The 15,530-nt window shown below is 47.9% G+C and overlaps 1 protein-coding gene across 1 annotated transcript in view; it reads left to right on the top strand.

Annotated features, from left to right (window-relative positions):
• The window catches only part of SLC5A10 (solute carrier family 5 member 10), a 274,286-nt gene that overhangs the window by 153,870 nt on the left and 104,886 nt on the right, over positions 1–15,530 (top strand). The gene's annotated exons all lie outside the window — the stretch shown is intronic.

Here is a 15,530-nt window from a genome sequence, read left to right as displayed (position 1 = left end):
CGGGACCTTTGTATGCACTGATGCCAGGACCTCTGTATGCACTGATGCCAGGACCTATGTACGCACCGATGCCAGGACCTTTGTATGCATTGATGCCGGGACCTCTGTATGCTCTGATGCCAGGACATTTGTATGCACTGATGCTAGGACCTTTGTACGCACTGATGCCAGGACCTTTGTTTGCACTGATGCCAGGACCTTCGTGCACTGATGCCAGGACCTATGTATGCACTGATGCCAGGACCTCTGTATGCACTGATGCCAGGACCCTTGTATGCACTGATGCCGGGACCTCTGTATGCACTGATGGCGGGACCTTTGTATGCACTGATGCCAGGACCTCTGTATGCACTGATGCCAGGACCTTTATACGCACTGATGCCGGGACCTTTGTACGCACTGATGCCGGGACCTTTGTACGCACTGATGCCGGGACCTTTGTACGCACTGATGCCGGGACCTTTGTACGCACTGATGTCAAGACCTTTGTACGCACTGATGCCAGGACCTTTGTATACACTGATGCCAGGACCTTTGTATGCACTGATGCCAGGACCTTTGTATGCACTGATGCCAGGACCTTTGTATGCACTGATGCCAGGACCTCTGTATGCACTGATGCCAGGACCTATGTATGCACTGCACTGATGCCAGGACCATTGTATGCAGTGATGCCAGGACCTTTGTATGTACTGATGCCAGGACCTCTGTATGCACTGATGCCAGGACCTTTGTATACACTGATGCCAGGACCTATGTATGCACTGATGCCAGGACCTCTGTATGCACTGATGCCAGGACCTCTGTATGCACTGATGCCAGGACCTTTGTATGCACTGTTGCCAGGACATGTGTATGCACTGATGCCAGGACCTCTGTATGCACTGATGCCAGGACCTTTGTTTGCACTGATGCCAGGACCTTCGTGCACTGATGCCAGGACCTATGTATGCACTGATGCCAGGACCTCTGTACGCACTGATGCCAGGACCTTTGTATGCACTGATGCCAGGACCTTTGTATGCACTGATGCCAGGACCTCTGTATGCACTGATGCTAGGACCTCTGTATGCACTGATGCCAGGACCTCTGTATGCACTGATGCCAGGACCTTTGTATGCACTGATGCCAGGACCTATGTATGCACTGATGCCAGGACCTCTGTATGCACTGATGCCAGGACCTCTGTATGCACTGATGCCAGGACCTTTGTATGCACTGATGCCAGGACCTATGTATGCACTGATGCCAGGACCTTTGTATGCACTGATGCCAGGACCTCTGTATGCACTGATGCCAGGACCTTTGTATGCACTGATGCCGGGACCTTTGTATGCATTGATGCCGGGACCTTTGTATGCATTGATGCCGGGACCTCTGTATGCACTAATGCCGGGACCTTTGTATGCACTGATGCCGGGACCTTTGTACGCACTGATGTCAAGACCTTTGTACGCACTGATGCCAGGACCTTTGTATACACTGATGCCAGGACCTTTGTATGCACTGATACCAGGACCTTTGTATGCACTGATGCCGGGACCTCTGTATGCACTGATGCCGGGACCTTTGTATGCACTGATGCCAGGACCTCTGTATGCACTGATGCCAGGACCTTTATACGCACTGATGCCGGGACCTTTGTACGCACTGATGCCGGGACCTTTGTACGCACTGATGCCAGGACCTTTGTATGCACTGATGCCAGGACCTTTGTACGCACTGATGCCAGGACCTTTGTATGCACTGATGCCGGGACCTTTGTATGCACTGATGCCAGGACCTTTGTACGCACTGATGCCAGGACCTTTGTATGCACTGATGCCGGGACCTTTGTATACACTGATGCCAGGACCTCTGTATGCACTGATGCCGGGACATTTGTATGCACTGATGCCAGGACCTTTGTATGCACTGATGCCAGGACCTTTGTATGCACTGATGCCAGGACCTTTGTATGCACTGATGCCGGGACCTTTGTATGCACTGATGCCAGGACCTCTGTATGCACTGATGCCAGGACCTTTGTACGCACTGATGCCAGGACCTTTGTATGCACTGATGCCAGGACCTTTGTAGGCACTGATGCCAGGACCTTTGTACGCACTGATGCCGGGACCTTTGTATGCACTGATGCCAGGACCTTTGTATGCACTGATGCCAGGACCTTTGTATGCACTGATGCCGGGACCTTTGTACGCACTGATGCCGGGACCTTTGTATGCACTGATGCCGGGACCTTTGTATGCACTGATGCCAGGACCTTTGTATGCACTGATGCCAGGACCTCTGTATACACTGATGCCAGGACCTTTGTATGCACTGATGCCAGGACCTTTGTATACACTGATGCCAGGACCTTTGTATGCACTGATGCCAGGACCTTTGTATGCACTGATGCCAGGACCTTTGTATGCACTGATGCCAGGACCTTTGTATGCACTGATGTCAGGACCTCTGTATGCACTGATACCTGGACATTTGTATGCACTGATGCCGGGACCTTTGTATGCACTGATGCCAGGACCTCTGTATGCACTGATGCCAGGACCTCTGTATACACTGATGCCAGGACCTTTGTATGCACTGATGCCAGGACCTTTGTATGCACTGATGCCAGGACATTTGTATGCACTGATGCCAGGACCTTTGTATGCACTGATGCCAAGACCTTTGTATGCACTGATGCCAGGACCTTTGTATACACTGATGCCAGGACCTTTGTAGGCACTGATGCCAGGACCTTTGTATGCACTGATGCCAGGACCTTTGTAGACACTGATGCCAGGACCTTTGTATGCACTGATGTCAGGACCTCTGTATGCACTGATACCTGGACATTTGTATGCACTGATGCCGGGACCTTTGTATGCACTGATGCCGGGACCTTTGTATGCACTGATGCCAGGACCTTTGTATACACTGATGCCAGGACCTTTGTACGCACTGATGCCAGGACCTTTGTACGCACTGATGCCAGGACCTATGTATGCACTGATGCCAGGACCTCTGTATACACTGATGCCAGGACCTTTGTATGCACTGATGCCAGGACCTTTGTATGCACTGATGCCAGGACCTCTGTATGCACTGATGCCAGGACCTTTGTATACACTGATGCTAGGACCTCTGTACGCACTGATGCCAGGACCTTTGTATGCACTGATGCCGGGACCTTTGTATGCCCTGATGCCGGGACCTTTGTATGCACTGATGCCAGGACCTCTGTATGCACTGATGCCAGGACCTCTGTATGCACTGATGCTAGGACCTTTGTATACACTGATGCCAGGACCTCTGTATGCACTGATGCCAGGACCTTTGTGCACTGATGCCAGGACCTTTGTATGCACTGATGCCAGGACCTTTGTATGCACTGATGCCAGGACCTTTGTTTGCACTGATGCCAGGACCTTTGTGTGCACTGATGCCAGGACCTTTGTATGCACTGATGCCAGGACCTTTGTATGCACTGATGCCAGGACCTTTGTATGCACTGATGCCAGGACCTTTGTATGCACTGATGCCAGGACCTCTGTATGCACTGATGCCAGGACCTTTGTATGCACTGATGCCAGGACCTTTGTATGCACTGATGCCAGGACCTTTGTATGCACTGTCACTGATGCCAGGACCTTTGTATGCACTGATGCCAGGACCTCTGTATGCACTGATGCCAGGACCTCTGTATGCACTGATGCCAGGACCTTTGTACGCACTGATGCCGGGACCTTTGTATGCACTGATGCCGGGACCTCTGTATGCACTGATGCCAGGACCTTTGTATGCACTGATGCCAGGACCTCTGTATGCACTGATGCCAGGACCTTCGTACGCACTGATGCCAGGACCTATGTATACACTGATGCCAGGACCTTTGTATGCACTGATGCCAGGACCTTTGTATGCACTGATGCCAGGACCTTTGTATGCACTGATACTAGGACCTTTGTATGCACTGTCACTGATGCCAGGACCTTTGTATGCACTGATGCCAGGACCTCTGTATGCACTGATGCCAGGACCTTTGTATGCACTGATGCCAGGACCTTTGAATGTACTGATGCCAGGACCTCTGTATGCACTGATGCCAGGACCTTTGTATACACTGATGCCAGGACCTATGTATGCACTGATGCCAGGACCTCTGTATGCACTGATGCCAGGACCTCTGTATGCACTGATGCCAGGACCTTTGTATGCACTGTTGCCAGGACATGTGTATGCACTGATGCCAGGACCTCTGTATGCACTGATGCCAGGACCTTTGTTTGCACTGATGCCAGGACCTTCGTGCACTGATGCCAGGACCTATGTATGCACTGATGCCAGGACCTTTGTACGCACTGATGCCAGGACCTATGTATGCACTGATGCCAGGACCTCTGTACGCACTGATGCCAGGACCTCTGTATGCACTGATGCCAGGACCTTTGTACGCACTGATGCCAGGACCTTTGTATGCACTGATGCCAGGACCTTTGTATGCACTGATGCCAGGACCTTTGTATGCACTGATGCCAGGACCTATGTATGCACTGATGCCAGGACCTCTGTATGCACTGATGCCAGGACCTCTGTATGCACTGATGCCAGGACCTTTGTATGCACTGATGCCAGGACCTATGTATGCACTGATGCCAGGACCTTTGTATGCACTGATGCCAGGACCTCTGTATGCACTGATGCCAGGACCTTTGTATGCACTGATGCCGGGACCTTTGTATGCATTGATGCCGGGACCTTTGTATGCATTGATGCCGGGACCTCTGTATGCACTGATACCTGGACATTTGTATGCACTGATGCCAGGACCTCTGTATGCACTGATGCCAGGACCTTTGTATGCACTAATGCCGGGACCTTTGTATGCACTGATGCCGGGACCTTTGCAGGCACTGATGCCAGGACCTCTGTACGCACTGATGCCAGGACCTCTGTACGCACTGATGCCAGGACCTCTGTACGCACTGATGCCAGGACCTTTGTATGTACTGATGCCAGGACCTCTGTATGCACTGATGCCGGGACCTCTGTACGCACTGATGCCGGGACCTTTGTATGCACTGATGCCAGGACCTCTGTATGCACTGATGCCAGGACCTCTGTATGCACTGATGCCAGGACCTTTGTATGCACTGATGCCAGGACCTATGTATGCACTGATGCCAGGACCTTTGTATGCACTGATGCCGGGACCTTTGTATGCACTGATGCCAGGACCTCTGTATACACTGATGCCAGGACCTCTGTATGCTCTGATGCCGGGACATTTGTACGCACTGATGCCAGGACCTTTGTACGCACTGATGCCAGGACCTTTGTATGCACTGATGCCAGGACCTTTGTATGCACTGATGCCAGGACCTCTGTATGCACTGATGCCAGGACCTTTGTATGCACTGATGCCGGGACCTTTGTATGCACTGATGCCAGGACCTCTGTATACACTGATGCCAGGACCTTTGTATGCACTGATGCCAGGACCTTTGTATGCACTGATGCCCGGACCTCTGTATACACTGATGCCAGGACCTTTGTATGCACTGATGCCAGGACCTTTGTATGCACTGATGCCAGGACCTTTGTATGCACTGATGCCAGGACCTATGTATGCACTGATGCCAGGACCTCTGTATGCACTGATGCCAGGACCTCTGTATGCACTGATGCCAGGACCTTTGTATGCACTGATGCCAGGACCTATGTATGCACTGATGCCAGGACCTTTGTATGCACTGATGCCAGGACCTCTGTATGCACTGATGCCAGGACCTTTGTATGCACTGATGCCGGGACCTTTGTATGCATTGATGCCGGGACCTTTGTATGCATTGATGCCGGGACCTCTGTATGCACTGATACCTGGACATTTGTATGCACTGATGCCAGGACCTCTGTATGCACTGATGCCAGGACCTTTGTATGCACTAATGCCGGGACCTTTGTATGCACTGATGCCGGGACCTTTGCAGGCACTGATGCCAGGACCTCTGTACGCACTGATGCCAGGACCTCTGTACGCACTGATGCCAGGACCTCTGTACGCACTGATGCCAGGACCTTTGTATGTACTGATGCCAGGACCTCTGTATGCACTGATGCCGGGACCTCTGTACGCACTGATGCCGGGACCTTTGTATGCACTGATGCCAGGACCTCTGTATGCACTGATGCCAGGACCTCTGTATGCACTGATGCCAGGACCTTTGTATGCACTGATGCCAGGACCTATGTATGCACTGATGCCAGGACCTTTGTATGCACTGATGCCGGGACCTTTGTATGCACTGATGCCAGGACCTCTGTATACACTGATGCCAGGACCTCTGTATGCTCTGATGCCGGGACATTTGTACGCACTGATGCCAGGACCTTTGTACGCACTGATGCCAGGACCTTTGTATGCACTGATGCCAGGACCTTTGTATGCACTGATGCCAGGACCTCTGTATGCACTGATGCCAGGACCTTTGTATGCACTGATGCCGGGACCTTTGTATGCACTGATGCCAGGACCTCTGTATACACTGATGCCAGGACCTTTGTATGCACTGATGCCAGGACCTTTGTATGCACTGATGCCCGGACCTCTGTATGCACTGATGCCAGGACCTTTGTATGCACTGATGCCGGGACCTTTGTATGCACTGATGCCAGGACCTCTGTATGCTCTGATGCCGGGACATTTGTACGCACTGATGCCGGGACCTTTGTATGCACTGATGCCAGGACCTCTGTATGCACTGATTCCAGGACCTTTGTATGCACTGATGCCAGGACCTCTGTATGCACTGATGCCAGGACCTTTATACGCACTGATGCCAGGACCTTTGTACGCACTGATGCCAGGACCTTTGTACGCACTGATGCCGGGACCTTTGTACGCACTGATGTCAAGACCTTTGTACGCACTGATGCCAGGACCTTTGTATGCACTGATGCCAGGACCTCTGTATGCACTGATGCCGGGACCTTTGTATGCACTGATGCCAGGACCTTTGTATGCACTGATGCCAGGACCTTTGTATGCAGTGATGCCAGGACCTTTGTACGCACTGATGCCGGGACCTTTGTACGCACTGATGCCGGGACCTTTGTACGCACTGATGCCGGGACCTTTGTACGCACTGATGTCAAGACCTTTGTACGCACTGATGCCAGGACCTCTGTATGCACTGATGCCAGGACCTTTGTATGCACTGATGCCAGGACCTTTGTATGCACTGATGCCAGGACCTTTGTACGCACTGATGCCAGGACCTTTGTGTGCACTGATGCCAGGACCTTTGTATGCACTGATGCCAGGACCTCTGTATGCACTGATGCCGGGACCTTTGTATGCACTGATGCCAGGACCTTTGTATGCACTGATGCCAGGACCTCTGTATGCACTGATGCCAGGACCTTTATACGCACTGATGCCAGGACCTTTGTACGCACTGATGCCGGGACCTTTGTACGCACTGATGCCGGGACCTTTGTACGCACTGATGTCAAGACCTTTGTACGCACTGATGCCAGGACCTTTGTATGCACTGATGCCAGGACCTCTGTATGCACTGATGCCGGGACCTTTGTATGCACTGATGCCAGGACCTTTGTATAAACTGATGCCAGGATGTTTGTATGCACTGATGCCAGGACCTTTGTATGCACTGATGCCAGGATGTTTGTATGCACTGATGCCAGGATGTTTGTATGCACTGATGCCAGGACCCCTGTATGCACTGATGCCAGGACCTCTGTATGCACTGATGCCAGGACCTTTGTATGCACTGATGCCAGGACCTTTGTATGCACTGATGCCAGGACCTTTGTATGCACTGATGCCAGGACCTCTGTATGCACTGATGCCAGGACCTCTGTATGCACTGATGCCAGGACCTCTGTATGCACTGATGCTAGGACCTTTGTATGCACTGATGCTAGGACCTTTGTATGCAGTGATGCCAGGACCTTTGTATGCACTGATGCCAGGACCTTTGTATGCACTGATGCCAGGACCTTTGTATGCAGTGATACCAGGACCTTTGTATGCACCGATGCCAGGACCTTTGTATGCACTGATGCCGGGACCTTTGTACGCACTGATGCCAGGACCTATGTATGCACTGATGCCAGGACCTTTGTATGCACTGATGTCAGGACCTTTGTATGCACTGATGCCGGGACCTCTGTATGCACTGATGCCGGGACCTTTGTATACACTGATGCCAGGACATTTGTATACACTGATGCCAGGACCTCTGTACGCACTGATGCCAGGACCTCTGTATGCACTGATGCCAGGACCTCTGTATGCACTGATGCCAGGACCTCTGTATGCACTGATGCCGGGACCTTTGTATGCACTGATGCCAGGACCTTTGTATGCACTGATGCCAGGACCTCTGTATACACTGATGCCAGGACCTTTGTATGCACTGATGCCAGGACCTTTGTATGCACTGATACCAGGACCTTTGTATGCACTGATGCCAGGACCTTTGTATGCATTGATGCCACGACCTTTGTATGCACTGATGCCAGGACCTCTGTATGCACTGATACCAGGACCTTTGTATGCACCGATGCCAGGAGCTTTGTATGCATTGATGCTACGACCTTTGTATGCACTGATGCCAGGACCTTTGCATACACTGATGCCAGGACCTTTGTGTGCACTGATGCCAGGACCTTTGTGTGCACTGATGCCAGGACCTTTGTATGCACTGATGCCAGGACCTATGTATGCACTGATGCCAGGACCTTTGTATAAACTGATGCCAGGATGTTTGTATGCACCGATGCCAGGACCTTTGTATGCACTGATGCCAGGACCTTTGTATGCGCTGATGCCAGGACCTTTGTATGCACTGATGCCAGGACCTTTGTGTGCACTGATGCCAGGACCTTTGTATGCACTGATGCCAGGACCTTTGTATGCACTGATGCCAGGACCTATGTATGCACCGATGCCAGGACCTTTGTATGCACTGATGCCAGGACCTTTGTGTGCACTGATGCCAGGACCTTTGTATGCACTGATGCCAGGACCTTTGTATACACTGATGCCAGGACCTTTGTATAAACTGATGCCAGGATGTTTGTATGCACTGATGTCAGGACCTTTGTATGCACTGATGCCAGGACCTTTGTATACACCGATGTATTTCACAACCATCTATAGCTACTAAAGACTTCTTATGGAAATGAATGGAATTTTTGCCTGGAGTGTGAATATGTGGTTCATATTTCACACAGACTCTGCAGACCGCACTATACTGGGAGGCTGAATGGGACAGATGTGTCACTAGGGAAATATTTTGCGGTGGGACACTCATCATCCTGTCCAGACTGGTGTTCCACAAACTGCTTATACTGCAATATTTCTGCTAACAGAAGACAACAAAACTAGATATTCATGGTTTCCATTACCTTACTATGTATTTATATAGCATTGACATCTTCTGCAGAACTTTACAGAGTACATAGTCATGTCACTGACTGTCCTCAGAGGAGCTCTCACTCTAATCCTACCATAGTCATAGCCTAATGTCCTACCATATTATTATGTTTTTATATAACACTGACATCTTCTGCAGCACATTACAGAGTACATAGTCATGTCACTGACTGTCCTCAGAGGAGCTCACACTCTAATCCTACCGCAGTCATAGTGTAATGTCCTACCATATTATTATTATGTTTTTATATAGCACTGACATCTTCTGCAGCACATTACAGAGCACATAGTCATGTTACTGACTGTCCTCAGAGGAGCTCACAATCTGATCCCACCATAGTCACAGTCTAATGTCGTACCATATTATTATTATGTATTTGTATAGCACTGACATCTCCTGCAGCACATTACAGAGTACATAGTCATGTCACTGACTGTCCTCAGAGGAGCTCACAATCTAATCCTACCATAGTCATAGTCTAATGTCCTACCATATTATTATTATGTATTTATATAGCACTGACACCTTCTGCAGCACTGTACAGAGTACATAGTCATGTCACTGACTGTCCTCAGAGGAGCTCACAATCTAATCCTACCATAGTCATAGTCTAATGTCCTACCATATTATTATTATGTATTTATATAGCACTGGCATCTTCTGCAGCACTTTACAGAGTACATAGTCATGTCACTGACTGACCTCAGAGGAGCTCACAATCTAATCCTACCATAGTCATAGTCTAATGTCCTACCATATTATTATTATGTATTTATATAGCACTGACATCTTCTGCAGCACATTACAGAGTACATAGTCATGTCACTGACTGTCCTCAGAGGAGCTCACAATCTAATCCTACCATAGTCATAGTCTAATGTCCTACCATATTATTATTATGTATTTATATAACACTGACATCGCCTGCAGCACATTACAGAGTGCATAGTCATGTCACTGACTGTCCTCAGAGGAGCTCACAATCTAATCCTACCATAGTCATAGTCTAATGTCCTACCATATTATTATTATGTATTTATATAACACTGACATCTTCTGCAGCACATTACAGAGTACATAGTTATGTCACTGACTGTCCTCAGAGGAGCTCACAATCTAATCCTACCATAGTCATAGTCTAATGTCCTACCATATTATTATTATGTATTTATATAACACTGACATCTTCTGCAGCACATTACAGAGTACATAGTCATGTCACTGACTGTCCTCAGAGGAGCTCACACTCTAATCCTACCATAGTCATAGTCTAATGTCCTACCATATTATTATTATGTATTTATATAGCACTGACATCTTCTGCAGCACATTACAGAGTACATAGTCATGTCACTGACTGTCCTCAGAGGAGCTCACAGTCTAATCCCACCATAGTCATAGTGTAATGTCCTACCATATTATTATGTATTTATATAGCACTGACATCTTCTGCAGCACATTACAGAGTGCATAGTCATGTCACTGACTGTCCTCAGAGGAGCTCACACTCTAATCCTACCATAGTCATAGTCTAATGTCCTACCATATTATTATTATGTATTTATATAGCACTGACATCTTCTGCAGCACATTACAGAGTACATAGTCATGTCACTGACTGTCCTCAGAGGAGCTCACACTCTAATCCTACCATAGTCATAGTCTAATGTCCTACCATATGATTAGCATGTATTTATATAGCACTGACAGCTCCTGCAGCACATTACAGAGTACATAGTCATGTCACTGACTGTCCTCAGAGGAGCTCACACTCTAATCCTACCATAGTCATAGTCTAATGTCCTACCATATTATTATTATGTATTTATATAGCACTGACATCTTCTGCAGCACATTACAGAGTACATAGTCATGTCACTGACTGTCCTCAGAGGAGCTCACACTCTAATCCTACCATAGTCATAGTCTAATGTCCTCCCATATTATTATTATGTATCTGTGTGGATGGCATATCCTGTGCTAGGCTGCTTGTATGGGAACACTTGCTGTCTCGGATTGTGGCTCTTGCCCCTGGCTGAGACTTTGAGCCTGATTTTTGAGATGTTCAGGTGATAGAGCCAGTTTGTCCAGACACAGGTCACTCTCGCCTCTGGGATGACATCATAAATCATTGTCAGTCTTATAAGAGGACCTGTCATACACAGCCGGCTGTGACTTTGTACACTATTTATAGTTCAAGGTGATTTCCATGGTGAGTTATAACAACCCCTATAGAACATAAAACTCCAGATAATGCAGATATGAAATCAATTAAAAAAATGATACACAGCCGGGTCGCTGAATGTGGCCCTGCCTCCCACTCACACAACGTTTACCACAAGGGAGAGCGGTGGATAAGCGGACATGTCGACGGATCCTGTGTTATCTGCAGGATGTGCTCATACAGCTGTGTCTGCTGCGGTGAGCAGAACTCCTTCTGTGCAGTACACAAGTTATTTGTAATTCCCAGCCGCGGCGTCACTAGGCGGGTTAGGGAGGGGGTATCTGGGTAATATAGTGCCTATAGCAACCATTGAAATTGCCCCCTTCCCCCAGTATAGATTGCAAGAGTTAGAACCCCAATATAAGTACCAAGAGGTCCCAGCATAGGTAGCCAAGTCCACCCAGTATAGGTACCCCCCAGTTTCCCAGTATAGGTAGTTAGAGGTGTCTCCCAAGCATAAATAGCCCCCTTTAGCATAGGGATTGAGAGGTGTCAATCTCCACAGTATAGGTACCCCACCAGTATAGGTAATGAGGGGTGTCCCCCCAGTTTAACCACTTAATGGTTTTAGTACATTGTATCTACTCCCCTAAAAACTTCATCTAAGCCACAGGAGAGTAAATATACGTACTCTGTTGAAATCACCGCTGTGCACGCTCCTCCTCGCCCATTCAAGCAGTTCCCATTCATTGTTTTAGGTCCCCCGTGTCAATGATCGCAGCATCAATGTGATGCCTGCAGTCACTGTAATTACCCTGAGGCCAGAAACCCACTAGGAGCGATTTCTAATTGCTAGTGATTTGAAAAAGCTTGTGCTAATTCAATGCTATGGGAGATTTTTTATAAAATCATCGCTCAAGTGGGATCACACCCCATAGCATTACATTATCAAGAGTTTTCAAATCTCAAAGGGCTCAGAAAATCGCTCCTAGTGGGTTTCTCGCCTTACACTCATTACTTCCTGCGCACGCAGGAAGCTAATGAGCGAGGACATTTTGTTTAAATAGTAAAATTACACCTACATCCATTTATTTTAATATAGAGACCTGCACATAATTTATAACGAACCCCTTACCACCCATACTCTCCCAGAAATACCCACAGGAAACTTTTGCATACAAAAATAAAACAATTTAAAAAAACAAACAAACAAACAAACAGACAAACCATTAATAGCTACCTTACAGACTAAACTTTTTTTTAATGCGTATGTCAAGAGGGTATATTACTGTTATTTTTTTAATTATGGGCTTGTAAATAGTGATGGACGCAAATCTGAAAAAAAAATGCACATTTATTTACAAATAAAATATTGGCACCATAAATTGTGATAGGAACTAAATTGTGATAAATTGTAATAAAACGATAATGGCCAAAAACTGAGAAGTAATGATTTTTTTTTCATTTTTTCCCTTAATATTCCCATTAAAATGCATTTAGAAAAAAATAATTCTTAGCATAATGCACCACCCAAAGAAAGCCTAATTGGTGGCGGAAAAAACAATCTATAGATCATTTCGATGTGATAAGTGGTGATAAAGTTATTGGCGAATGAATGGGAGGGGTGCTGAAATGTGAAAATTGCTCAGATGCATAAGGTGAAAATATACTGAAGGCTGAAGTGGAAAAGTAGTGTGAGATGTCTCCTCAGTATAAGTAACCCCTCTCCCAGTATGAGTAGTGGGAGGCAGGGCCGGCGCTACCATAGAGGCAAAGGGGGCAATTGCCCCAGGGCCCCAGAGCCTGTAGGGGCCCCCAGTGGCTACAAGAGGAAAACAAACATTTTCAAATCGACCTTATAGTTTTTGAGAAAATCGATTTTAAAGTTTCAAAGGAAAAAAAATATACACATTTAAAAACCCACCGAGTTTAACAGTTAATAGCAAATCCACCTTAAATGCTAGAAACCCTAAATTTGCAGGATGTGTTAAGGAGATCATTGGAAATAAGAGGAAAAAACAATTTTTCAAAAAGACCTTATAGTTTTTGAGAAAATCAATTTTAAAGTTTCAAAGGAAAAAAGTATAGTTTTAAATGCGGTAAATGTCACTTTTAGTAGCAAACCTAACGGTAGTGTAATTTTACATGCATCAAAAGAAAGAGCAATACATTTCCTGACGGGGTTTCCAGGGGGCCCATACGCAGCCGCAGCGCTTTGGCCAGGGATCGCTATACAGCCGAAATATGGCTGTATGAAGATCCCTGGCATTTTTTCCTATTTTCCCAATTTTTTTTTTATGTTTAGATTGTGGGAATTTTTTTTTTTTTTAATTATGTGGGATCCCCCCTCCTGAAACTTGCATGCAGGCTGGGATAGCCAGAATGTGGAGCTCCGACCGATTGGGGCTTCACACCCTGACTATACCAGCTCCAAAAAAGGTCCCTTAATGCCGATTTTTGTTCCGGGGTATCTGTTGGGGGGCCCCCCAGGTTTATTTTGCCCTGGGGCCCCATTGTTGCGTCAACCGGTCCTAGTGGGAGGTGTTCCCCATTATAAGTAGCCCCCTCCAGTATAGGTAGTGAGAGGCATCCCCCAGTATTGCCGTGCAGCACAAGGGAGGAGGGGGCACCCCTCTAGATACGTCACTAAATGCAGGCCGCGCCGGGTGTCATTTAGAGGAGGTGACATCTAGGTTCGGGCACAGGAGACTGATGCTTCAGCCTCTTGGTGTGAGAGTAAGGAGGAGACACAGGGAGGGGAATCTGACTGCTTTCCTCCCTCCCTCTACTAGCGCCCCCAGTACAGGCAGAGCAGCTCTGTGGGGGAGGGGATAAGAGGCTCGACCTATACCCAGGGGAGCACAGGAGGCGGGCCCCAGGAGAGGGAGAGAGGAAAGAAATTGGGGGCCCCCATTCCCCTCTTAGTGTTATATGTTTAAAGGGGTGGAGGGGGGACTGATGACTGCACCTGTAGGGCCAGGGGAAACACACACAGATACACCTTGGAGGGCAGGTGGGCTTAAAGTGTGCATGTCCCCCACAGGGGTCTGCATGTGTTCCCTTCGAGTGACATCTCAGGGCCGAGAGCTGTACGGCGGCGATACTATGATGCCATGATTGCGTCACCAACCAACAGGAAAGCTATTTGCATCAGGCTAAAAAGAGAGACATTCGTGGAAAAAAAGAGGGATATAATATAGCGAGTCCACCCAACCTTCACCAGATACTGGGACCATGAATCAGCTGCGTTAGACGAGTATCTTGAAGTGAAGGTAGCAAGGCTCAGCTCACCGATATGGTTAAAAATTGCAATCTTCATGGCGCAAATTGGACAAATAGGACAATGGGCAAAGGTAGCTCACGCGTATCGGATAAAACAATGTCTGCTTAGTCACTGCTAGTTTTAACCATATGGGTAAAATGATCCTTTCTACCTTCTAAAAAGAGGGATTGTTGGATTGGTTTCCTAAAGAGGACCTGTCCCTGCAAGACAGACCGTTGTGTAACGTGCAAATACAAGGCCTATAAAAATCCAGGAAAGAGACATCCAGCAGCTGACACACATTCCCGCCATCCATCAAACGTTCCCGGCGATCTGTCGCTGTGTTATAACATTCCTCATGTCTGTGGTGCGGAATGGGATGAGCTTCATCGTTTCCCGCATCTGAACACGACTTTCAGATACATGGCGGTGATAATAGCGCATTACTATTCCTCTCAGTCACGCGTCTCGCCTTATCTCTCAGGAATGATGGCTTTGTCAATAAGGCTGGTTGCCAAATAGCTGTAGTGTGATAATGATAGCGGCTCATTGTCAGAAAGTCAATGCAAACAGCCCTGTTATTACTGAACGTCTCAGGCGTAGCGTGTCCTTGTCACTCTCAGGCCTGTGCTGGAGGAGGAAGGAGATACTGCAA

Source organism: Hyperolius riggenbachi, chromosome 7 (assembly GCF_040937935.1).
Source record: "Hyperolius riggenbachi isolate aHypRig1 chromosome 7, aHypRig1.pri, whole genome shotgun sequence".
Taxonomy (NCBI): domain Eukaryota; kingdom Metazoa; phylum Chordata; class Amphibia; order Anura; family Hyperoliidae; genus Hyperolius; species Hyperolius riggenbachi.
This window is presented reverse-complemented; position numbering and strand designations above follow the sequence as displayed.